At 41.0% G+C, this 23,909-nt stretch overlaps 1 long non-coding RNA gene across 2 annotated transcripts in view; it reads right to left on the reverse strand.

The window, feature by feature from the left end:
• Positions 1-252: 252 nt before the first annotated feature.
• Positions 253-23,909, reverse strand: part of LOC120404586 — a 62,609-nt gene continuing 38,952 nt past the window's right edge. Inside the window, exon 4 of one of the 2 annotated variants that reach the window (XR_005598047.1) lies at positions 253-789. This is a non-coding gene — a long non-coding RNA (uncharacterized LOC120404586). Of the gene's footprint in view, positions 790-833; positions 2,420-23,909 lie in introns of those variants that run through there. The other variant, XR_005598048.1, reaches the window with a different exon arrangement.

Consider the following 23,909-nt stretch of genomic DNA (forward strand, 5'->3'; position numbering starts at 1 on the left):
AGCTTGCTTCAAAAACCAGACATATTAAGCTACTCTGAAGTAACATACCAGCTGCTAGGCCACACTGCAGGGAAGACCACTAAATTTCTGCATGGTCCCACCAGGGGGCACTGGTGTGTGGTCTCCATTATCAAATCAATGAACAGGGAGTGGAAGAAAGAATCAAACCTAATATATATCCATTTTAAAGCAACTTTTATTATCAATGCTATGGAGACAGTCACCGATGCTGATATTTCATTTTAGGCACTTAGACATCTTATTTGAGTGTTTTAAATGTACAGACAAATCAAACTAACCTATACTCTACTGTTAACATTTTTCTTCCTCGTCATATAAAGCAGAAGCATTCACACAAAGCAAAACACACCCACTGTGGTACTTTTTTTTTTTTAATCACTGCAAGCAGTAATAATAGGATTTTAAGCCATGCTTAATCCAGTTTTTTCACTACTTTTCACTGAAAACAATGATCAGATCCACACAATGCAAACTCTAAAATACTTGTGAATTTTTTTCATTTGAATGAGACTCAAAGCAGAGATTGCACTGACAGGCCTATAATTGCAACCTGTCATATCAGATATTAATCAGCAACAACCATATCTTCCATCTTGCACAACTATACATGAGTTTGCCTGTACCAAACGGCCTCAGTTCAGATTTCTCACATTTGCTGGCCCATCTTCGCTTTAAAAAAAAAAAATCCTACTGTGGGATCCAGTTGCTGGCAGCCATACTTCTCTCCTGCTTTAAAAAGGTAGCAGCTTCTTGCAAACAAAGCTCCACCTAACAAATGAAAAAAAAAATACCAGCAAAAGTCAGAAAGTAAATATTGCTTTCAGCTCAAAAAGAAACAAAAGCCCTGTGTCCTCACTGCCTTCTCCTGCTGCCTACTATTACCTAAGACTATTAGAATGGGGGAAGAAATTATTTTTATATGATTAAGCAAACAGTTTTGTTTTGTTTTGTTTTGTTTTTGGTATTACCACATAATCTGGGATTTTGTAGAAACTCAGGGTAAAATACTAAGAGCCATGTTTTCCTTGGTGGAGTTTATGGAATGACAATGGAAAACTTCAGGTAATTTTGCTATAGAAGTAGCCCATATAGGTTGAAATTAAAACTAAAAAAGGGAAATCCTTATTCCCATGCAGTTGGCCAATTAGCTCCCCAACCTCGACCTGAAATCAGATTATCTGGCCTTGTGTTTGTTACCAGTAGAGTGGGGATGAGCTGGTAAACCACACCACTATTGCTGCCTACTCCACTGCCTGAATCCTGATCACATGTGTTACAATAAGGATAATAATCCTTTCGGTCCCTAAATCACCGAGGTGTTAATTCAGATTTGTTAAGATGAAGCATTGAATGATGGTCATAGGTTTTAAGGACAGAAGTAAGCACTGTGACCTCTCAGTCTGAACTCCTGCATAATGCAGGGCACGGTATTTGACACACTAATTTCTGCAGCGGAGGGAATTATTCTTCCCTACTTTGTGAGCAAACACTATTGAGCCCAGTGTTAATTATTATTAACAATCATTTTTAATGCTACAGAATATCCAGTTGAAGGCAGCTTTAGGTGTCAATAAAGTGTGTTTTCTTTCAAAACAACGACTTAACCTTCATGTCATAAGAGTATCAGGGACTTAGGAGGGAGATGTAATTATTGGTAACACCACCTCAATTGAGACTGGGGCAGTGGATTTGGCAGTCATTGGGGAGCTATCATTTACCACGCCACCAGTGCTGACTAGACCACCAAGGCAGAGTAGATAAACATGGTCAGAAGCATATAGGAACTGTGCAAGCAGGACCAACAGGAGTGTTGTGACCAATCATCCTATTTTGCTTGAATCCAGGATTGAGCTTTGTTATTGAGTGTTACTGACTATAGCAGTGGGCTAGGGAGATAGGATTTTATTTAAATCTCATAGGACACATACATACCAAAAAATATGTGCAAAAAGAAAAAAAATCTCAACAGATTTGAGGTAGATGCTTTGTTCATTATCGATCAGGGGATCGATCATTCACTGGAGAGAGATGAATTCCAGATCATGGTTCATGGTATAAATTTAGAACTATGTGCTTCCCTTAATCCACAGTGAATCTCTTTCAGTTGTCAACAGGAGGTGTGCACAAAGTGCAATGGTGGAATGTGGCCTTTATGTAGTAGTTACACTTTTAGTTATTTTTTACTATTGCCATATTCTGCATCACTCAGGGTGAAAATATGCTCCATTTTAGGACTAGTATGATATCCGACCTTGCTTCTCTTCCTTTCCTATCCTCCATTTTCTGTTTTCCCCCCACCTTCCTGGTGTTTTCCTCCTTGTCCTTTGTATTTCTCCTGCTTCCTTCCCTCCATTTCTCCTTCCCTGCAGCACCTCTCAATTACTGCTCTCCCAGGCTTCTGCAATGAAATAGTGAACACTAACATTTAAAGTGTCATTGTTAGGCTTTCGAGTTCATGTCCCAGACAGCTTAATGGAGGTCAGGGAAGAAAACACATATCACAGCCATTGTTTCAGGCTGTCTGAAGACTCAGAGATACACCATCAAATAGGATTATATTTTGAAGGTTTTCTTCATAACCAAAAGGTCTAGAACTTTTTTTCATGAAATCTTAGATTTTGCAGAATCTGATATGACCTACAAGCTGCTAATCTGACCTTCGGGCCAAATATTTGGCCTCACTGCTACAGACTGATATTAAGGGTAGCTTGCTGTGATGTAATAAAATGAAATTCGTGCTCAGACAGAAGTCGTAAACATCCACAGTATGTTGTATGCCAGCCTGAGGTAATGCTGAGGAGAACACTGCAATCTAATGCACCATTTCCACAGACAGATTGCCTCACAACACAGTATAGCAGGGGAGATGGAGCATCTCTCTGAGGTAGTATTCTCAAAGAATCTAAAAGCAAAGTCTGTTCCCATGAGGACCAGCCTTATAAACTGATGTTCCTAATCATTTATGTACAATGTAGATTATCTTGGCTTCCAAAGCATCCAGGCTAACACATCTCCCAGGTTTACAGCTCAGTTCAAATATTACAAGAGTCAAAGACCCCTTTGAGAACACTGAATGGAAGAGATCACCACACTGGGGAATTCCTGTGTAAGAGAAAACAGCATGCTGAGAATGTGAACCACTATGATTAGAGAGTTCAGTCAGGCCTGCCAAGCATGAGTATGCAGTCTTGGGAAAGGAGTGACAAATGTACAAGATGCCATCAGCCCCAGGAACCTGACAATCCACGTCATTTGAAATCATACTACCAGTACTGCCTTTTGACACTCCCAAGCCAAGTTATTAGGTGGTGCACATGATCTATCCCTGGGCAAGGGGCTAGCCCCCACTTTGCAGATAACCAAATCTGCTGCAGTCCATCTCTCTTCCTGGTTTGTTAAAAGTCAAAGGGGCAGTGCTTAATTTGTAATGAAAATGGTACCCGGGCTCAAGCTATTAGTAGCCAGGGCTCAAGCAATTGTTTTAACTGTATAACTGACATGCCAAGCCCAGAGGCGCTGGACCTATGAACTGCCAAGCCCAGAGGTGCTGGGCCTCAGCGATAGCAAGCCCTGGCACAAATTAAGCACTGCGAAGGGGTATGTCCTTCCAGCACTACTTGCACATAACTCACCTTATGTTTTTATCTTTCATGGGATGGGACTGACTTGTAAACAACTAGTAATGGGAGAGCATACCTAACAAATGTAAGGAAAGGCAAGACTTACCGATTGCGCTGGTAGCTCCCTTTCTAATAAGCCACTGCTGCAAATTCAGTTATTCTTAATAGGATAATGAGGCTCTTACCTGTTATTTTTTGCCATTCACATGACCTTTAGTCACTGAAACTGGAATTGACTTGTGTGGGTGTAGTTTGGTATGAGAACTGAAGGTTCTTATAATTCTCAAACACACCTACATTGCTGTAAGAGCTGCTTAGTGCTTCAGTGGAAAAAAGAAAAGATAAGTAAATCTTGACAATGAAAATAGTGTACAAGTTTCAGAGAACCCTTCTTGAGTACATGGGGTGAACTAGGTGTGCAAAACAAACAATAAAAAAAAAGGCTAAAGAAAGATTTGCCCTAAGAACTATCAGAGACCATCCAAAAAATGATGTACGTGGCTAGTAAGATTTGTTATATCAGTATGAATTAATACCACTAGCATAAGCAATTAATGAATGGCACTCAACAAATAGATACCACAACCCCTAATGACTCAAGTCCAACTCTTTTCCTTGCTTCATTACTTCCCTTGCTTTCTGATGTCATCCAGCCCTGGGGAGCTGCTTTAAAGTAATCCTTGATGAGGACTAGATTATGGTGCAATATTCTTGTTCTGAACATTCCCTGAAGTCTCACCAATGCCACTGGCTCCCATGTTCACACAGGTTTGCCTTTCCCGCCAGCATGATGGTGCAATTTTAAACTTTCCTTGTAAGGCTTGCTCTTTATCACATGCTGACAGTACATATTCAGAATGTTGATGTGGAACAAGCCTCCCAGGTGAATGTCAGTTAACTCACAAGCTTTGGAGCATTTATTCATCCAAATAATTTTCCCATTAGAAGGGAAAGCTTGATATGTCTTTATAATGCAGGTTGGTAATAGCTTGCATGTTTCTGATCTGAATGCCAGGCCTGTTAAGAATTATTTGGCTAACAGAAGGTTTTCTGAAACCATGTAAGGCTAGTCTCATCCTGAGGAATACCATGAACTTCCAGACAAAGATGGGCTGAAACCAAAACCATGGATCTGAACACCCCCAAACTCTGGAGAGTTAGGAATATAAACGCAGTTTCAGATGTCACCCTTCTCTCTATATAATGGGCTAATCCAAAATACCAGGCTCTAACTTTGAGGTGTTCACACTCCAGATCTAAATTTTGGAGATTGGCCCCAACATCCTCCCAACAATCTTCCATTCTCCCACATTCTCTGCATACTGGCAGCTCTTCTGTAGAGTTACAGATTCTAAAACTAGGAGGGACCTCTGTGATTATCTAGTCTGACATCCTGCATTACACAGGCCATAGAACTTCCTCAAAATAATTACTTGTTGAATTAAAACATATCTTTTAGAAAAGCATCCAATCTTGGGGATGTAACAATAACAGAGGGGTAGATTTCCTCAGTGGAGGCTGTCAGATAGGAGGGTAAGTGAATTATCACTTTCTTCATGTGTGCTGTTTCTTTGCTCCACTGCTCTCAGCTCCTGCACCAAATAGTCATAGTGTGATGGATTCACACAGGATAGGGGAGCAAATATACTGTCCAGGGAATTTGGGAGCATGACAAAATGATCAGGAGATTTCTTCTTGTATTTGGAGAAACAGGCTTCTAAAGGTAAAGTCACATTAAGGACTGGATTGGCACCTTTCTATCCAGCCCAAGAAAGGGGCAGAGTCTAGTTGCATATCCCTAGGAGCAGAGCACTGAGTCACAGTTTGGAACCTGCTTCCCTTTTGCTGCATGAGAGGAAGTAAGTGGTGCCAGCTCTTTTCCTGGCACAGCCTACCTCTGCCTCTGCACCAGCTCCGCTGGCCAGTGTATTTGGGGGGAGAGGCAGCAGAGCCAGGGCTCCATCTAGTAGTGGCTTCTCTCCTTCCCTGCACAAAGACCATTGCTTCAGGTACGTCACACAGGGGAGTTAGGTGGCTCATGATTGAATTCTTAATGAGGTTTCACTTCCCTGATGCTTTGAAATGTTATAATCCTACCAGTTCTCTAGTCTTCCATAGAGTTTTCGAGGTAAAACAGGGTAGGTATGGAGTAACATTTTCAGAAGTGCCCAAGTGACTTAGTAGATGAAGTCTCATTTTCAGCAGTCAATGAGACTTTGGCACTAAAGTGCTTAAGTCACTTGTGAAAATGGGACTTAGCCTCCTAAGTCATTTTGGTGCTTTTGAAATTTTTCCCTCTAACCTCAACCCAAATCAAACCTGTGAAAAATAAAATAACACCCAGGTCTTCTTTGTATGTGGGAGAACCTCTTCCTTTTCATTTTCCATTTCCTGGTCCCCTTTTATAGGTGAGCATTTCAAGGTGCCTTGGATTTGGCCAGTACAAAACAGAGAAAGAATTCAACACTTCTCAGTTCCCAGCAGGAATTTTCCCATAATAAGGCATACAGGAGGCACGTACCATTTATCAGCTGCAATTAGACATTTCAGGAATTCAATCATTTTTTCCATATGATTCAGTTCATTTAAAAGCTTTATATATTCCTAGCTAGAGAGGCAGACACTACAAAATCTTTTTGAACTGAGAAATGTATTTAGGTACTGACATATTAGGCATGTTTTCAGCTATTGCCACAAAAGGATTTTCGATTTTCTTTCTTCTTTTCAGCAAAGCATTATTTCATGTGAAGCAGGACTGAGTGGCACAGTAGGTTAATGAATTAGTCTGGCTTCAAATCTGGACTCAAATCACAAGGGAAAATAAGTGTGATAGCCTCTATTCTAGTCTGCTGTGGTTTTTTATCATCACAGATCCATCAAACAATGTAGTACAATTGTAAGTAATCAGCTCCGGAGAAACCTAGAACTGGAATATTAGGGACCTGTCTATCAGTATTAAGGTGTTTTGTATGAGAAAAGAATGTACAATACCTGGCATCCTACTGCAGTGTAACTGGTATCTTACTTTCATGAGCATTAATTTCACCAGCAATATTAACAAAACAAAACAGTTTCCTTTTAAGCTGAGATTCTGAGCAGAGCTGGTGTGAAACGGGAGTTTTTTTCCACAGAAAATGTCAATGAAAATTAAAACAGACTTTTTAGTTGAAATTTTCTATAGAGAATTTTGATTTTTCAGCCTCATGGGAGCTGTAGTTTGGGTCCCTCATGATCCCATTTTCCTCAATGGGCTGGGATCCCTGGTTTCATTACATCTCCCATAGTGCACCATGGCTTCTCTTCTTGGTAAGGGGAGGTCATGCATCAAGGGAGTCTCATAGCCATGGTGTATCATGGAAGGTGACGTCCAACTCAGGCGTTGGTATACGGGGGAGAATCGGGACATGACCAGACTTCAACTCCTATAAAGCACTATGGTGATATATTCAAACTGACATATTTCAGACATAACGGTTTTGAACAAGAAATCTACATTTACTGTTAAGCAAACACTTTTGGCTTTTTTGTTTAGTTGAAAACCAAATTTTCCACTAAAAAAACAGTTTCAACAGAATTTTTCTGCTAGCACTAATTCTCCGTGCTTCCCTTTACATGAAGACAATGATAACACAGCAGCAGCCATAGTCCTCAGTTCAGGAAATCTTGTTACTAAAGTTGAGTCATATTACCAGTAGAGGCATTTTTGTAAATCAGTGACAAAATGTCTTTACAAAAATCTTTCCCTAGACAGCCATGGAATGGCTGGCAAAGCTAAGAAAGTAATTCTTGTCATTTTCCTCAAGCCAGTCACAGTTCTGGAACCCACAGTATGAATTTAGTCACACCACAAACTTTAGTCACCAAGCAAAAGGTATCACCCTCACTAAATAGTAAAGTAACACTAGCCACTTTGCAAGTTGTCATTAACAAACAGGCATTTGCCTGCTGTACTGAACTAGCTATCAAGGGCATTTTAATTTGGGGACCTCTGGTCTGGTAGGGATTCCACTGAGACATCTATACAAAGTCATGAAAAAAAATCATGTTAATCATTTAGTAGCCTTAGTATTTCTGACTCTTCAGGGTTAGAAGTGAAGGTATACAATGCAGAAAAAACAATCTGTCTTCATCTACTGGTGCAATGCTTTTGTAATGTGGATACAGCTATGGAGGTTTAGAAAAGCTGGAAATTACTGTTTTCACCTTCTTTGCTTGGATAACTATCAAACATTTTTATTTTTAGCATCAAAGTAGCTGAAAGGGCATTGTTAGAAAGAATGGGCCCTCTTTTTGGCTCATGGAATAAAATACAGGGAGAAGGGCTTAACATCAGAGACTGTTCTGAAAAATACTTTTCCTTTCCAAATTCAGCTTGATAGACTAATAGTGTTTACTCTGTTTCACCAATGCTTGTGGGCTTTTAAAATAGTGCATGTTTTCATATATATGATTAATTCTAGAACATAGGTTCCTATGGATCAAATTAGAGTGAGAAAGTGACCATTTCCTTGCTTGCGGATCTCATCATATCTCACATCAGCATATGACTAGACTAGAAAGCCTACTGGGGTCCCTTCCAGCCCTACATTTCTATGATTCTATGATTTTTGGTGACCCAATTATCCAAGACTACTGCTGCTGCTAATTCTGTGGGACTCTACATGTCTTGGTCTTTGTCCTTCCAGATTTTCCTGCTAGTTGAGATCATATATGGCACCATAGTAATGTAGGCGATGAAACTGCCCAATTTAGAGGTAGCTTTTGGATGAGCAGAACAGAATGTGGAAAGCATCACAACAAAGACAGCCGAAGGAGTCCATGACACCAGCAGCCTTCCGGCCACTCAAGCACTCTCCTCTGGCCTATGCCAGCCCTAACTTTGCCTTGCAGGTTAATAATAGGTGTACCCCAGTCCCCGAGTCCCTTTGAATTGTTCCCTTGTGATATCCAGCCCCGACACTGGCTACTCACAGAAATTCCAGATCCTGTGTTGCCCAATTTACCAGTTTTACCTTAAACTACTGCTCCTGTAAACCACACAGCCCTTGTGAGCACTTGTAATAGAACAAAAATAGGTTTATTTAAGAAAGAATAAAGATATAACTAGGAATGAGAGAAAGTTATGGAAACGAGGAAACAACAACAAAACAAAATCATAAATTGCAAACCTGGGTCTACACTTCTCAAGAGTTACCTTTCCTATCTAATTAAGTAGGCAATGCCCCCATAGCTCAGTCTATTGCAGAACTGGCTGGTTTCACAAGAACCAGGACTCAAACGTTCATGAAAACCCCTTGCTTCTCAAGCGATTTCCTCAGTGAATGGATCCAGAGGCCTTTACCCTCCAGTCTGCTATACTGAAACAGCCTGTGGTCTTTATTCATAGGCAGGCCAATCTCCTGCCTGCTATAATGTTTCTTTTTAACTCCAATTGGTTTTGATCTTATGCAATTGTCTTTGATAGTTTTCCATTGACTGTTCTTGGACATGGCCACAGTAGACAATAGAACTTTGCATGACCTCGCTGGCTGACTAGCAAGGAGTGAGAGCTCCCTCTTGCTTGCATGGATCATCACTGAGCCACATTACCTCCTGGTGACTAATTTCTACTCCAAGTCCATAAAGCATACTTTCAATATAAATACATTATTTCTTAAAAATTACCTGTACATACATCCCTCAATGGTTATGAATCTTGACAAATTACAAGCTTTCTGTAGATACCTTACATGTTATTCTTTATAGATAAATAGCCTATACATCACATGTTTCATGTAGTGAGTTTGTCAGGTCTGAGGTCAGAGTGTTTTGCAAAGAACAGGGGACCCTGCACCAAGGGGGTCTCTGTGTGACAGTCCCCCTCAAGTAGTTGGCCTATACTGAGTAGATAAGAGCCTGCTACTATTATCAGTTAATAGAGTTCTTCTATAGTAACTTGTGTTTTTGGAGATGATCTCTGCATGTAAGCATGGGGTCTGTGTACAGGTTTGTTACTGCAGGATTTGTCCAGGTATTGTCCCTGTCCCCAGCAGCCTGACCTAGGCTTGGCGCAAGCCGTCGCCTCCCCGACGTGCTGCACGGAGCAGTGACCCAGTGGCCAGCATGAGAAGTGGCTGGTCTGGGCCCCTCCACACCCCACCCAGCCCAGCTGCCAGGGACAGGAGCCAAGCATGTGGTGGGGGGGGGGGGGAGGGGCGAGGCACAGCGGGAGGACAGAGCCGCTCTCCCTCCCCCTAGCAGGCCAAGCTGGGGGGCAGCTGACCCCACATGCCTCCCGTACACGTCACCTCTGGCCACCATTATAGAATCTACTTCTGCATTTAGCTCTCTTTTCTCTACTCACTCCTATAACCACCCTCTCAGTGACGCACGACCAGTCCAGCCTTGGCTAGCTTCACACTCATCAGATAAAATACAAATTCCTGGGATGTGATGCCTTAAGAATACTTAGCATTTACATAGTATTTTATTATATCTTCAAAGAATGGTACATTCGCTAATTAACCTCAATGGGCCAAATTCAGACCTGACATAACTCTGATTACTTCGGTGGAGATTTGCCAGGGAAGAATTTGGCCTGTATTTTTTCCTTTCATTCTGGCAATTCTGTTATCTCCTACACTTGCAGCAGTTTGAAATTCACACTGTATCAGTGGTATATTTTTTGGCAGTGGCAGGTTGCTTGATGTGCCTAATGGCTATATTGGGCCATATTCTGCCCTCAGTTATAGCCATGCAGCGCCACTGATTTCATGGGTATAACTGATGGCAGAAATGTGACCTTTTAAGAACTGTGGGGAAGAATGAATCTGGTCAAAATGAAAATAAGCCCATTCCCTAATGTTTACAACTGGCAGTTTGCTTCAGCTCTACTTTTAAGTTTAGTAACATCTGTAATTCCCAATCTATGCTTCTGTGTAAGTAGAATCCAGTTACTATCTTTCCTCTTTTCTTCCATTTCAATAGCCCTGTATTTTTTTAAATTCCGTGGACAGAAGCAATGTAACTCGCATAAAATTTTTAAGTGAAATCTTTGAAATGCTTTCCTTTAATGCCCAAATCTGCGGCTAATATCAACCATTGTAAATAAAACCTAATTTACTAACATGCAGTGCTAATTTGATTACTCCAGATAAAGGTCTTAGTGGGACCCTTTGGCACTTAGTGTAGTGTGAAACTGGAAAGATAATTTGCTAAGAAAAAAGTGCAAGCTCTTTTTGGCACCTCGAAATGTGTTCAGTTGTTTTTCTGCTTTTGCATTTGAGTGAGCACTGCAGCACAAATTGGGCACAATTAGCAGCACATTTTAAAAAATACAGCTCAGTTCTGGTGCTAATTTGTCCCTGCAATAACACCAATTTCCCTTTTATTTACACTCAGTAAGCTCAGAGTAAGTACAGAGGCTAACAGTGAGGAAAGCTTTCGACAATTCTCATTTGTATAGCACAGAGCAAAGAACTCATTGTGCCTTATGTGAAATGAGTCGGATATCCCAGTCCAGTTTCCAGCGAACATGTGTCCACATCACAAAATCTGCCACCACAGTTGGCACTAATTGGCAGCCTTAGCTGAGTGGCAAAGCAATGAATGGGCCATGGATACCAAACTAACATTTTACCCCTACAGGTGGTCTTTTCAGGTCGGGACTGAGGCATGCATTGTTTGGGCAGGGCAGAGAAATTTGCACTGCTGGTACCCGTTTTGTGGATTCATATAAGACTTTAGTCTCCAGTGCATTCTTCATGAAGATTAGACTCACACAATCAAAGAAAAAAGTGTATAAAATAAAAAATTCATTGCATACATACACATGGCCAAATCTTTCCATCTCATCCCAGTACACAAACCCCAGTACATTGATGAAACAGCTCACTGTGGTCTAGTCCAAACTAAAAGATTAGGATGTCTGCTGCATTCTTTGTCTTTTATTGACCACATTAAGGGCCTGACTCTGCAGACTTTACAACATGTAGTCCCTTTTGTGCCCATTTTCTGGTCCTGATCCAACCCCCCGAGATATCAGTAGAAAGATTCCCACTGACTTCAGTGGACTCTGGATCAGGCCCTAAAGAGCTATTGTAGCGGCCATGGTAACAGGGAGGTATCTCTGCTGAACAGGCAAACCCCTTGACCAGTTATTGCAGAATATTGGAGAAAAGAAAAAAAGATAAACTGCTTTCTGTGACCATTTGCAGGAGAAATCTGATTCAAAGAGTTCTATTCATCCAGTGAGGGAACACTATCATATCACATGTCTTGTGGTAAAGAGGGTGGGAATGGCTCAGAGAAAATACCCTCATAGAGCCAGGGACATCCGTGGCCATCATACAGCTGACTGTAAGGGTACGTCACTGGCCCCTGCCCTGCCCAACGTCTGCCATAGGGGACGCATCAGTGAATGAGAGGACATAACAAAAGTACACTGACTTCTGGCTATTTTCCTCTTTTGGTGTCCCATGGGAGGCTGTAGTAAGCAAAGTATAAGTTAGAACAACCCCTGGGGCTGCTGCAATGTACACTATGGCTGAGCAGGTCTGCAGTCAGGCTAAGAATATCAGGAAATGCCATTTTTGCCCATTCTTTTCCATTCCCAGGACTCATAGAGTTCATAAATTCATAGATTGCAAGGCCACTGTGATGATCTAGTCAGGCCTTCTGTATAACACAGGGCCATAGAACTTCCCCAAATATATATATATTTTTAACTAGAGTGTATATTTAAAAAAAAAATCCAATCTTGATTTTAAAAGGATGAAGATGCACAAAGGGAGAGGCAAACTCAGAATCTGGTCCTTTATTCAGACAAATCATTTTGAATAAATAATACATTCCAGAAATTTGTAATCTGCCCACAGTCACGAAAAAGAAAAGTGAGAAACAGTTATATTTGTTCTGAATTATTCACCCAGCTACCGAACCAAAGGTATAGCTACACTGCCCTCTTCTTTTGGTGTTGTGTGAACTACATACACATGTAGCCCTCCTAGCACGGGTATAAACAGCAATGTAACGAATGAGGCACAGCTTAGGGGGGGTAGAGTCCAGAAATGCCTGAAGAGTGTGGACATGTACTCAAGCCCATGCCCTACATGCTCTCTCCTCACCCAAACTGTGTCTCCCCTCCGCACTGCTTGGCACAGTTTGGGTGAGTAGAGAGTGTGTAGGTTATGAACTCGCACACCACTTTTAACAGCATAGTGTTCTGCTGCCTTCCCGCCGCTGGAGCTGTTCCCCACCACAGGAAAAGACTGCCCCAGCGGGGAAAGGTTCTGGCATGGGGGAGGTAACAGGGGAAGGTTTGGGCAGCTACCAATTGTGAACCCCTTTTGCTTACCACAGGGAAAGACCTGGGCAACTTCCTGCCACTGGAGCTCTTCCTCACCACAGGGAAAGGCTCCAGCAGCGGCAGGGAAAGGCTCTGGCAGGGAGGAGGCAGTTGTCTTCTCCCTGCTAGTGTCTTTCCTCAGTGCAGTGTTTCCCCTGTTGCTGTTTCCTCCCTGGTAGAACCTGTCACTGACTCGGGTTGGAAAAAATACCTTACAATGAAAGACATAAGGGACTCAATCTGTTTCATTTATCAATGAGAAGAGCCAAAGATGACTTAATTACAGTGAATATATACATTCATGGAGAAAAAATACTGAATACTAAAGAACAGGAGTACTTGTGGCACCTTAGAGACTAAGAAATGTATTTGGTCTCTTTAATCTAGAATAGAAAGGTATAACAACCAATAGCTGGAAGTTAAAACCAGGCTAATTCAAACTGGTAATAAGACACAAATTTTTAACAGTAAGGATGGTTAACCACTCATGCAAATTACCAAGAGAAGTGATTGATTCTCTATTTCTTGATACCTTCAGATCAAGACTAGATTTTTTTTTTTTTGGAACATAGGCTTTAGTGAAACACAAGTTATTGGGTTCAGTATGGTGTAACAGGATGGAGTTCTATGGCACGAGGTCAGATTAGATTATCTAGAGCAGCATTTCTCACATAGGCTACCAAGCAGCAATCAGATGGTGATTTTTGGTCACTGCTAGAGCTGTTTTGGAATTTTTTGACTAATTATTTTTCGAAAGATGATGATTTATTAAAAGTAAAATTGTTTGCAAAATAGGGTCAGGACTGGCAAATTTCCCAATTTAGAAGTGTTGAGAAGCAATTTTTCAAAATTATCAAAACATTCTGTTTCAATATTTTCTAACTGAAAAATTCTGGTTTTATGGTTCAAAATGACATTTTGTTTTGAAATTTAGCTTATTAGACTAAAAAAAGGTCAAAATCAAAACAAAACATTTTGAAATTACTGAAAACGAAAGGTTTTTGACATTTTTTTTTAAATGGGTGTTTTAGTTTGTGAATATTTTCAAGATTTCACCTTTCACCCTGTCTCAAGATGGGAAAATGTTGTAAACTGGTGAGAATATTAAGAGGATAGGAAAAGCATTTCCCCCATCCATCTCTAGTCACCATCTACCCTGGGCTGGATTGTTGTTTTGCAGTGATGACAGCGAGAACTTCTTCTCTGTTGCTGGATTCTTTTTTTTTCTTTTTTTTTAACTTCATCAAGTGACTGGGGCCTGTTTATGTGAATATTTAGTGGGACTCTACCATGCATTAGCCTGACTCAGACAGATTGTCCATGTGAACCCTGCTACTGTGCATTAACAGTTCATTAATGTGCTTTGATGTTCTCAGTACAAGACTAGGGCTATGTCTACACTACTGCGGTAAGTCGACCTACTCTACGCAACTCCGGCTACATGAATAACGTAGCTGAAGTCAATATACCTTAGGTTGAGTTACCGCAGGGTCTACATCACAGGGTTACTCATCTCACCGGGGGTAGAGTACAGGGGTCGACTGGAGAGCAATTTGCTGTTGATTTGGCGGGTCTTGACTAGACCCGCTAAATCAACCGCTGGTGGATTGATCTCAGGGCGTCGATCCAGGCTGTAGTGTAGACCTGCCCTCAATCAAAGCACATTAACACACTGTTAATGTGCATTAGCAGCGTTGACAGGGACAATTAGTTCACAGCAGACTAGTGCAGGGTAGATTCATACCACCGCTTGCTGCAAACTAAATGTTCATGTATACAAGCAATCAGACATGTTCCATGCTCCTTCATATACTCATGTTGGGCTGGATTCTGCAATTCAGTGCAAATAAAAAGCAGTGCCTAGCTGTGCTGCCCCAGGAACAGGCCAGGTTCTAAAGTGTGTCTCAGAGTCACAATTTGATCTCTGGTTCCACTTTACTCCATTTATAAAAGTAAGTCTTTTAGGTGGCACCTTACTTACCCCTCCATGCCAGCTCTGGTGCATTGGCCAGCATGGGAAGAAGGCACAGAGACTTGGCTGCACCCATTCCTGCCCTCTCACTGCCTACTTGGATGGGAGAGGAAGGAGAAGCCTGGTGGCAGCTGCAGTCTCCTCTTTGCAGGCTCTGGTACTGCAAATAGCCCTCGCAGGAGGAGTAAGGGGTTTCCTGTCACTGCTGTACTCCCCTGCACTGGAGGCCTTATGTTTAAGCTCAGTAAGAACAGGTATGGTCAAAAAAGTGTCTGGAAACAAGACATTGGTTAAAATTAATCCCCATGTAAAGAATCAGCACACGTAAGCCTTCACAATACAAGCTTCACACCTGTGTTTTGATCCCCCTCTCCTCCAAACCAGGGACTTTTAGAAAAAGTTCAAAACTGGATTTTGATTTGGATTCTCAACCCCTCAAAGTCTAAGTGTGTTTGAAGCTGGGCTTGGGCTCAGGCCCCTCCTCCATTTACAATGGGTCTTCAGTCAGAAGTGATCTGACAACTCACGGGGTGAGGTTTAAGGCAGAATAAATTCCGGCTCACTCTTCCAAAGTAGTGTTAATTCTGCAGTGGTATCAGAAATATCAGCTTTTTTACCAGTAAAGTCATCAAAGCAGATAGGAGAAACACACACAAGGAGCAGATATCTTGTGTAAGAAGTTGCCATTTTTGTAAGGTCACTTTTCTAGCCATAACCGCACAAGACAAAAAGCTTTCTGGTTTGTTTTCACAAATGTGTTGTCCGGGAACTTGGCAGCCTAAAAGGGATGTTAAGCTGGTTGTCTTGGGCCTTTTTTTGTGGGAGCTACAAAGGTATCTGCTTTATATAGCACTTCTTATATTGTCTTTCTCCAGCTGGAGCACTGAACAGCAATTCATTTCACCCCATAACAAATTGTGCCAACACAAACTTGTCATTTAAAGTTTTTACATATTTTCTTTGTTTGCCTCATTGACGTTTCATAGCCACTTGGCATCAGGGTAGGAGTGGAGGGGAAAGCAGTTGCTTTCCAGCAGACACAACATCTACCAAAAGAGAGCTGCTGTCTAGTCCTGCATTTCTTTATTCTGAATATATGAGAGTCATCTTAACTGGGAACAAAGTCTAGTGCTACTGTATCCACAAAACATTGATGACACTATTGCACGTACTGATCGCAGTGTTGACAACAGTTACAGCCAGTGTATCGGTCATTGAGCTCGTTGTGGATGAGGATTTGAGCTATCACACCTATGGCTCCACAGTGGAGTAACTCCACTGACACCGAGGTGAAATTGGGGTGAGAAGAGAATCAGGCCACATACATCAATTACTGAACCTGCCATGAAGACTGGTTCCAGTGCATTGGGAACTAAAGGCTTGTCTACACAGGGAGTTATTCTGGAGTAACTATTCCTGATTTATTCCAGAATCAAAACATCCATGCAGAGTTAATCAGGAACAGTTATTCCACTTTAAATTCACACCCTACCTTAATCTGAATTAACTTCTCATTGTAGACAAACCCTACATTTGTTGTTGTGAATTGAGGTTAATGCTAATACATTATTATCTGATCTCTTAGTGAATGAGGACCAACACCAATTCATTACTTTCTCACATTCTGGTCCCACACTTCTGTAAGTCTTACCTCTTTCCTTCCCATTCTGTCTTTTTTCTCAGACTCCCGGTAGGTGAGAGGAAGTATGGGGAGATCCCCTTCAGATAATCATTCTGATAAAATAGCACACTGCTAGGCTTAATGAGTCTCTACCCAGAACCCTGAAGATGTAAAATGGTACATACTGTAAGTGCTAAGCATTATTATTATTATTGTTCTTGGTCCAAATGCCCAGGAAGCCATGTTTGGCCATTAATTCCGATACTGGGATATTAAACCTTGGTTGTCCTCAGGCTGCTGTATAAGAAGCATTAAGAAGTGAGACCAAAACAAATATCACCTTGGAGAAAGAACAGAGTAAGAATGGAGTGGGAGACTCAACGGTCTGAAGCCAGGGAGGGCCAGCTCTGTGGCATTGCAGGGCTGTTTCAGCTGCTACCAAACACTAACTTTTGCTACCTGCCAAATTAATATCCCTCGTTCTTAATGTTTTATTCCAAAGAGTTAAGCTGAAGAGCCACTGAATGAATTTTATGTTTTATAACAAGTCAGTCCAGTCTGAACTTACCCCCTCCCCACGGCCCCCACTTTCCCTTTAAATAAGCCTGGCATTCGGCATGGTAGCTGGCTCTGTTGATTGAGGTGAGCGGTGAAGTTAGAGCTTTGCTTGCTGCTGCCACTTATTTTGTTTTACACTGTTTGGAAAAAATTCACTAAATACATTTTAAGTTGGATAGCAAGTCGTGCCAGTTGGCAGTATTTATTTATTTCTGTCCTGTGGGCAAGTCTGGCTGAACAAGAAGCTCACAGTAGGTTTGAGCTGGCTGGTCCAGGCCAACCAAGTTGTATTTGCTGCTTCCACTTATTTTTGTCTTAATCTATTTAGAAAGAGGCATCACCTCTGGAGTTTTACGTTTAATACCAAGCCAGGAGCTCTGCTGACAGTTTGTTTGCTTTATGCAACCATTTAAACTTCTGACTGAAAAGAAATCAGGTAGGTGGTAGGCTAGAGTAGATAGGCAAGTGCTTGCTGCCGTTGCTTCTACTGTCATTGCTTTCACAATGAAAATGTCAATGAAGATTTGAAGAAATACTACAGAATTGTCTGTTATGTTTCAAGCTGCAGGGCTAAGTGGTTAGATAACCTTGCCCCACAGAAAAGACGTCTGGGGATTCAAATTTGGGTGGATTGAGGTGTGTGCAACAAAATGGGGAAGCAATAGTTGGGGCTTCACAAATCTCTGCCTAACTCCAACACTGGACACAGGTTAGAGCAGCTCCATGTAGCAGGAGTCACCAAAGACCATCTGTGAGCTGAGCATAGCCAGAGCACTCTGGCCATGCATCTTATCCATCCTTCCTTATCCCAAAATGTTTTTCATTATCCCCAGCATGGTCTCTGTGCTGAGGACTACAAGTTGGCGGATGGAGGATCTGACTTTTTCAGCTCTACATTGACCTTCTAGAGACACTCCCATATTGAAAGAACTTCCATTTAGGAGTATGGGACTAACTCCACTATTGTCTGAGTGGCACAAAGGGGTAACAGACCAATGTCTTTCTAAAAGAATGTTTTGAGCAGCTAATTAGTCTCCAACTTGGACCCAATCCTGAAGTCCTCACTCAATCCTTATTAAGGCAAAACTTGAAATATGAAGTGAGTCCACTCTACAGACTCAGAAATTAGAAGTCAAAGAAAAAGAAACCAAAATGTAGTATTTAAAAAGCTCCTCGTTATTTATTTGGTGCCTGAATCATGATTTTTGAATGCTTGCAGTTGGAAATGCTGTTCTATGTTTCCCAAGAAGTGACCAATGAACTTGATGTTTACAAAGTTTCTCTTTGAGGTATCTTTCTGCAGGCATTTTGTAAGATGAACACGTTCTTTCAATGAATTTTACATGCTGTTTCTTCCAACACCTGCTTGGGGGCTGGCCAGACCATAGTAGTTACCTCCTTTAAAGCATCACCACCACAGCTAGTGTTAAAGATGTTGGTGCACTTTTGGAAAATAAAGGAGGAGCCTAAACACATTTACTATTTAGCACAGTGTTTGCTACCATGAGTAGACTCAATGAAGAAATAGACCTACTCCCAGAAATAAAGGTCAACAGGATCGGACCCCAAATACCCCTGATTCACACAACTGAGAACAGGAACACATTTTGGGGAGGAGAAAATGACTCAGGTAGGAGACCACATGGGTTGCTGAAATGAGAGAAAGAAGTAGGGTGACCAGACAGCAAATGTGAAAAATTGGGACAGGGGGAGGGGGTAATAGGAGCCTATATAAGAAAAAGACCCCAAAATCGGAACATCTGGTCACTCTAGAAAGAAGCAAGAAGAGCGTGAGCATCTTGGAGATAGGATTTGGAAATCTCCCTATCTTCACCTAGTGTACCAGTGCACCTAAGGTCAGCTCTGCTGCTGTCTACAGACTTATTTCCAGATTATTGGAGTAAAGGCATGTAACATTTCCCTTGGTGCCTGTAGCTAACACTGTGGCAATCTTAACTTAGACTGTGCATTGTACTTTTATATAATCTTGATAGACCAAGTTGCTATCTAACCATTCTACTACGCGTGAGTAATAACACTTGCAGGCATTATACTGAGCAACTGTTCTCTTCAACATTTCCACAAATATTCCTAATACAGACTAAGATATTTAATGGGCCTCAAGGCTACAGGAGCTGCTGTAAAAACATTTAGGTACACAATTATATTTATTTCCTTTTCCCCCCTTCTTCTCCTTCACTGAACAAGCTTCTTACATTCAAATTTGCTAGGCACTTTGGCAATGCTGAGATCCAGGGGGGAAGAGGGTCACCACAATAATGTTTAATCCTATTACTAATGCTTATTTTAGAATCTACTTGTCTATAAAGGCATGATATCAATCTTAATTATTGTCTCCAACATGTATTTGCCTGAAATAATTATTATACTTCATTCCTATAGAGACAATGAGATAAAAATCTAATTTTGTTTTATTGGCCCTTCTATCCATCAAGAAATGAGTTTCTTCTGAGAGCTTTGAAGTAGTCCCCTTCACGGATTAAACCTCTTGAAAGTATAAGAACAGAGGGGAGTGGGGGGGAATTGAAATAATTTACATCCCAGCAGACATATAATGGGAATCAACAATGCAACTAGACCTACATGATGGCTGAGAGGAAAACGTTGAGACATGCTGTTCAGCAAAAAAGTCTGTTTAGCTGCAGCTTTTAGCTCAGGAAACAGCCAAGGGCTGCACTAAGTCAGAGGAAATAAGTAGCAAAAAGGAGCTTCCCTAATCATATTTTCCAAATAAAAATATACTTTATTGGATAAAATTTCATCAGATGCTTAACTGTTGGTTGCTGGCTGCCAACGTCAGACTCACAGGATCAGAGTTACTATTACAGAGACTGGCAACATTCTTCATAAACTATTTTTTACCAGCGTAAACCCTGTTTGAGTCACTAGATTTGACACTAGATCTGTGCAAGGTTCATTGTACATCCCCAAAGCATATGAAATTCACTAAGCTTTACATTTTGTTACAGACTCAAAACTCCACCCCCATTTTTTGAGTGGCTCACTAAGGGTTGAAAATCTGAGCTTTCTAGGATGACTGCAGGCTTAATTCTAAGTAAATATGAGTCCACTTCCTTTTGTTTTAAAAATTTATTGAATTGTTTTCAAGCAAGGCAGAAAAGAAACTGTATGTAGCACATCAAAGAGAGAAAGGCTGTGCACCAGGATTATTCAGAAATTGAGATCACAGCCATACTGCTCAATAGGCAGTTCTATATTAAAACAGGGACCCATACAATACTTGGGAATTGTGTGCTGGATAATGAAAAGGAAGCTTTTTTTTTTTTTTTGGTCTAGTCCTGTTGCACTTCTGTGGTATCAGTTCATGCATATTCAAACCATTGGGATTCTTCTATGGTCTCTTAGGGCTTGATCTTGCAAGGTGTGCAACTCTCTGACCCTGACCCAGGAAAGTACTTACATATGTTCTGAACTTTAAGAATGTGAGTAGGTCCCATTGGCTTTAAGGTTAAACCCGCACTTAATTGCTGTGCCAGATTGGGAGCAGAGTGCCCAGCACCTTACAGGATTGAGCCCTCCATTGTTTTATAAGCACTTTTCCTACATGACTTCTCTCTGGATCCCAAGGAATCCTATGTAGCAACTTTGCTTGGATTTTGCAGATCTGCATGCAAGAGGAACATATGGGCCCTATGAAACCATTTGGCTCATAAAAAATATGCAGACAATAATTTCTTTGTTGATTATTATTCTTTAAAATGTTCAGTGCCATTCAATCATGTGACCAAAAAAAGTACTACTTCTGGGGACTGTGAGAGAGAAGTCTGGCCTTTTATACTCATTTGTCCTATCACACAAGCCCTTTTGAATTGTCACCTACTAAGATTCTACCCCACATGCAGGACTGCAGGGGGATTTTGATAACTATCAATGTATGAAAATCATCTGCTAGCATTTATAAAACACCAGTTTCTTCAGCTGACTCAGTCCACGGTGGGGAAATTTGCTATCTGTTGGGTTATCAGGAAATAAAGCAATCATCATGGCTTGCCACTTCCTAAGGAAACAATAGTCCAACCAGGAAGCAACAGATTATGCAAAAATCACATGCTGCGTTACCTAACATAAGAAAATGACATACATCACAGCTGTAGATTTTATCCGCATATCTATGGGAAAATCATCAAACACTAGTTATAACATAATGAAACTGGTTTAGATAAATTTCAACTATTTTTGAGTTTAGTGATAGTAGGAAGCTGGTGTATACAAATCAGGTTGTGGCCAACATGCAAAGGTTTAGTATCTTAGAATATTCTAATCTAATATTCATAAAATACCATTAGTATGAAGGGTTGGTGAATCTTATCTGTTTACCAGGAGGGAATACGGTCTAGAATATGGTCTAGCAGTTAGAACAGTGGTTCTCAAACTTTTTTACACGTGACCCCTTTCATATAGCAAGCCTCTGAGTGCGACCCCCCCCCAACAATTAAAAATGCTTTTTTATATATTTAACACCATTATAAATGCTGGAGGCAAAGCGGGTGGAGGCTGACAGCTCGTGACCCCCTATGTAAGAACCTTGTGACCCCCTGAGGGGTCCCGACCCCCAGTTTGAGAACCCCTGTGTTAGAGCAAAGATCTACTCCCAGCTGTGCCTCTGATTTGTTGTCTGACCTTAGGCAACTCACTTAGCCTTTCTACGCCCCTGTCTCCCGCATCTGACAATTATGGATAATAATGTTGCCGTTCCTCACAGGGATGTCATGAGAATTACTCAATCATAGCAATGTGTGTTGAGATTTTTCAAATAATAAATGCAAAGTAAATGCATCTCTTTTATTATTTACCAGTAAAAACATACATTATACATACAATATTTAATACAATGCTGTTGTTGAAATATTTGATCTACAGTATATTACTGCTGGGTGAGCAAGTGTAGGACAACACTAAGCCCTCCCAAAGTGGCCATGTTATAAAATGTTTGAAACTTGGGAATCCCCCAGTTTACAAACAAGTGCATTGTCACCATGTCCACCTGTGCATCACAAGAGATCTTGGGCACTTGCTACATTTTAGGGAATTTGTATACTTGGATTCTTAGCTATATTTAAGGAGGTAAGTATTTTTTTAACCTTTAGGTCCTGTAAAGGAGAAAAAAGGGAATGAAAGTTTCATGGACACTTTCCTTTCAGCATTAATACATAATAATAGTATCATGCATATATACCATTTTTCACCAAATTCATTACAGTGTTTAGCATTGTTAATCCCAATTTACAGGTTGGGAAACTGAGGCAGAGAAAAGTTAAGTGACTTACCCGAGGCTACACAACACATCAGTGGCAGAGCCAAGATTCATATCCATGAGTCCTAACTCACTTTACTGTAACACCTAAGTGCCAAATACTTGACATACCTTAGATGTATATTTAGATACTTGATGCATTATGTCACCTGCTGACCATCAGGTTTTAAGCAATATTAACAGAGGCTGTTTCAACTCCAGCCCATTGTGCAAAAACAGATAACATAGCTGCATTTCTCTCAGTGTGATTGAGCTCATACCTCGCACACATTCACCGATCAGTGATTTTCTCTAGCCTGCATTAACCACAGACCTCATTTAAAAGGCATAGACTGGGTCTCCTATTCTCTTAAAATTCGGCAGTAGATTCCATTTACTAATACCAACAGGAAATCCCATGAATCTGCTTCATGGCCTTTTACTGACTTCACAAATCCAATTGATACAGATAGAGCCAATTCCTGAAACTGCAGCTGTCCACACTTACAAAGCTCTAACTGTTAGATAAGGAAGTGCCAGCTGGAACAAGAAGTTTCCCTTACTAGTGGATGCCATACTCTCAGCCAACTGGGCAGCTGTCAGCTTGGGTGGCAGCAAAGCTGTATCAATGGGAAACCCCTAGATCTGATCCCTTACACTCATCCTAAAGCAATGTTCTGTTTTAAGTTTTTAAATGAACCTTAAAAGAGTGAAGAGCAAGCAAAGCCCAGCCTCAGATGAATCAAATCACTTTTGTCCCTGCACACCACTGCATCGCTTAAGATCCAAGAGGAGGGGGGCTGTTGGAGACTGAGGAAGGCTCAACATTCTGCAAGTCCTCTCTTTTAACCTGAGGGGGACCGTGGAAGTAGCCCTTTTAAAAAAGCAGAGTTCAAAGCCTTTTTACCTCAGAATACCTCCCAACTTAGGGAGTTCATTCGTGGTTTTACATTGATTTTCATTGCTGGGGTTTTTAATTCTTCTGTATTTGAATCTACATTTATTTAATGAGTCTGGGATGTTTTAGCCAATAGATGAAATGAGCTACATTGTGAGAGGCAGGGAATGGCCAGAGTTTTAGCTCCGCCCCGGCCAGTCCATCTGAATCAGTGCAGCTTATGCACCACCCCTCACGCAGGTCTTTGCCTATAGAAATACATGTATTAGCATACATTCATTATGAATGGTATTATTATTCATATGCTGCATGTTGTACTTAAATATGATCTCTTCTGGAAGTAACAGACAAATACACGTCTTAAATGGAGGTGGTCCTAATCCTCTACTATAGACATCGCCAGATTGCTCATTGATTTTACTTCTGCTATGCATCCCCACTTTATCTATGCTATATCAAATACCTCAGAGGTTCATCATTTGCAACTTGTTACCAAGCAGTCAACTTAATATCACTATGTGGTTTTCTGGATTTAGCAATATACTTTCTTACCAATTCTACCTCTACAAGAGTTTATATTTAATTATATATATTTGATATCATGCAATTTTTTGGATAG

The sequence above is a fragment of the Mauremys reevesii genome, linkage group 4 (genome assembly GCF_016161935.1).
Source record: "Mauremys reevesii isolate NIE-2019 linkage group 4, ASM1616193v1, whole genome shotgun sequence".
Classification (NCBI taxonomy): domain Eukaryota; kingdom Metazoa; phylum Chordata; order Testudines; family Geoemydidae; genus Mauremys; species Mauremys reevesii.